Source organism: Taudactylus pleione, unplaced genomic scaffold (genome assembly GCF_031769625.1).
Source record: "Taudactylus pleione unplaced genomic scaffold, aTauple2 ptg000550l, whole genome shotgun sequence".
NCBI lineage: Eukaryota > Metazoa > Chordata > Amphibia > Anura > Myobatrachidae > Taudactylus > Taudactylus pleione.
The window spans coordinates 1,947,501-1,950,000 of record NW_028284952.1 but is presented as its reverse complement, the minus strand read 5'-3'; the positions used below and the strand labels follow the sequence as shown (position 1 = coordinate 1,950,000).

Sequence of the window (2,500 nt, the reverse complement as noted above, 5' to 3'; positions counted from 1 at the left end):
ACTGTAGGTGCTCAAATACATTAACTTTAGACCTCTTTTACTTCTTAACTCAAGTTAATTCATTGATAAGTTGAAAAAATGTAAACTAAAATGTAATAGAAAAGAATGTTATGACTATATAAAATTACCTACAGCACCTGGTATTCCCAGGTGGTCTCCCGTCCAAGTACTATCCAGGCCCAACACTGCATAGCTTCCAAGATCAAACGAGATTGGGCAAGTCCAGTGTGGTTTGGCTGTAGGTGCTCAAAAACATTAACTTTAGACCTCTTTTACTTCTTAACTCAAGTAAATTCATTGATAAGTTGAAAAAATTAAATGTAAATTGTAATAGAAAAGAATGTTTTGGCTGTATAAAATTACCTACAGCACCTGGTATTCCCAGGTGGTCTCCCACCCACGCAGTAACCAGGCCCAACACCGCATAGCTTCCAAGATCAGACGAGATTGGGCATGTCCAGTGTGGTTTGGCTGTAGGTGCTCAAAAACATTAACTTTAGACCTCTATTACTTCTTAACTCAAGTAAATTCATTGATAAGTTGAAAAAATTAAATGTAAAATGTAATAGAAAAGAATGTTATGGCTGCATAAAATTACCTACAGCACCTGGTATTTCCAGGTGTTCTCCCATCCAAGTACTAACCAGGCTCAACACTGCATAGCTTCCAAGATCAGACAAGATTGGGCATGTCCAGTGTGGTTTGGCTGTAGGTGCTCAAAAACATTAACTTTAGACCTCTTTTACTTCTTAACTCAAGTAAATTCAATGATAAGTTGAAAAATGAAATGTAAAATGTAATATAAAAGAATGTTATGGCAGTATAAAGTTACCTACAGCACCTGGTATTCCCAGGTCGTCTCCCATCCAAGTACTAACCAGGCCCACACTGCATAGCTTCCAAGATCAGATGATATTGGGCATGTCCAGTGTGGTTTGGCTGTAGGTGCCCAAAACCATTAACTTTAGACCTCTATTATTTCTTAACTCAAGTAAATTCATTGATAAGTTGAAAAAATTAAATGTAAAATGTAATAGAAAAGAATGTTATGGCAGTATAAAATTACCTAGAGCACCTGGTATTCCCAGGTGGTCTCCCGTCCAAGTACTAACCAGGCCCAACACTGCATAGCTTCCAAGATCAAACGAGATTGGGCATGTCCAGTGTGGTTTGGCTGTAGGTGCTCAAAAGCATTAACTTTTGACCTCTAATACTTATTAACTCAAGTAAATTCATTGATAAGTTGAAAAAATTAAATGTAAAATGTAATAGAATAGACTGTTATGGCAGTATAAAATTACCTACAGCACTTGGGATTCCTAGGTGGTATCCCATCCAAGTACTAACCAGGCCCAACACTGCATAGCTTCCAAGATCAGACGAGATTGGGCATGTCCAGTGTGGTTTGGCTGTAGGTGCTCAAAAACGTTAACTTTAGACCTCTTTTACTTCTTATCTCAAGTAAATTCAATGATAAGTTGAAAAATGAAATGTAAAATGTAATAGAAAAGAAAGTTTTGGCAGTATAAAATTACCTACAGCTCCTGGTATTCCCAGGTCGTCTCCCATCCAAGTACTAACCAGGCCCAACACTGCATAGCTTCCAAGATCAGACGATATTGGGCATGTCCAGTGTGGTTTTGCTGTAGATGCTCAAAAACATTAATTTTAGACCTCTATTACTTCTTAACTCAAGTAAATTCATTGATAAGTTGAAAAAATTAAATTTAAAATGTAATAGAAAAGAATGTTATGGCAGTATAAAATTATCTACAGCACCTGATATTCCCAGGTGGTCTCCCACCCAAGTACTAACCAGGCCCAACACTGCATAGCTTCCAAGTTCAGACGAGATTGGGCATGTCCAGTGTGGTTTGACTGTAGGTGCTCAAAAACATTAACTTTAGACATCTTTTACTTCTTAACTCAAGTAAATTAATTGATAAGTTGAAAAAATTAATTTAAAATTTAATAGAAAAGAATGTTATGGCAGTATAAAATTACCTACAGCACCTGGTATTCCCAGGTGGTCTCCCATTCAAGTACTAACCAGGCCCAAAACTGCATAGCTTCCAAGATCAGACGAGATAGGGCATGTCCAGTGTGGTTTGGCTGTAGGCACTCAAAAACCTTAACTTTAGACCTCTTTTACTTCTTAACTCAAGTAAATTCATTGATAAGTTGAAAAAATGTAATGTAAAATGTAATAGAAAAGAATGTTATGGCAGTATAAAATTACCTACAGCTCCTGGTAGTCCCAGGTAGTCTCCAATCCAAGTACTAACCAGGCCCAACACTGCATAGTTTCCAAGATCAGACAAGATTGGGCATGTCCACTGTGGTTTGGCTGTAGGTGCTCAAAAGCATTACATTTAGACCGCTTTTACTTCTTAACACAAGTAAATTCATTGCTAAGTTGAAAAAATGTAATAGAAAAGAATGTTATGGCTATATAAAATTACCTACAGCACCTGGTATTCCCAGGTGGTCTCCCATCCAA

At 37.2% G+C, this 2,500-nt stretch overlaps 12 pseudogenes; all 12 read right to left on the bottom strand.

Annotated features, from left to right (window-relative positions):
- The window catches only part of LOC148490456 (5S ribosomal RNA), a 119-nt pseudogene extending 110 nt beyond the window's left edge, over positions 1 to 9 (bottom strand).
- Positions 10 to 125: 116 nt separating this feature from the next.
- LOC148490455 (5S ribosomal RNA) lies at positions 126 to 244 on the bottom strand (annotated as a pseudogene).
- A 116-nt stretch (positions 245 to 360) lies between these two features.
- On the bottom strand, positions 361 to 479 carry LOC148490454 (5S ribosomal RNA; annotated as a pseudogene).
- Positions 480 to 595: 116 nt separating this feature from the next.
- On the bottom strand, positions 596 to 714 carry LOC148490453 (5S ribosomal RNA; annotated as a pseudogene).
- Positions 715 to 829: 115 nt separating this feature from the next.
- LOC148490452 (5S ribosomal RNA) lies at positions 830 to 947 on the bottom strand (annotated as a pseudogene).
- A 116-nt stretch (positions 948 to 1,063) lies between these two features.
- On the bottom strand, positions 1,064 to 1,182 carry LOC148490451 (5S ribosomal RNA; annotated as a pseudogene).
- Positions 1,183 to 1,298: 116 nt separating this feature from the next.
- Positions 1,299 to 1,417, bottom strand: LOC148490450 (5S ribosomal RNA; annotated as a pseudogene).
- Positions 1,418 to 1,532: 115 nt separating this feature from the next.
- On the bottom strand, positions 1,533 to 1,651 carry LOC148490449 (5S ribosomal RNA; annotated as a pseudogene).
- Positions 1,652 to 1,767: 116 nt separating this feature from the next.
- On the bottom strand, positions 1,768 to 1,886 carry LOC148490448 (5S ribosomal RNA; annotated as a pseudogene).
- A 115-nt stretch (positions 1,887 to 2,001) lies between these two features.
- Positions 2,002 to 2,120, bottom strand: LOC148490447 (5S ribosomal RNA; annotated as a pseudogene).
- Positions 2,121 to 2,236: 116 nt separating this feature from the next.
- Positions 2,237 to 2,355, bottom strand: LOC148490446 (5S ribosomal RNA; annotated as a pseudogene).
- Positions 2,356 to 2,459: 104 nt separating this feature from the next.
- Positions 2,460 to 2,500, bottom strand: part of LOC148490445 (5S ribosomal RNA) — a 119-nt pseudogene continuing 78 nt past the window's right edge.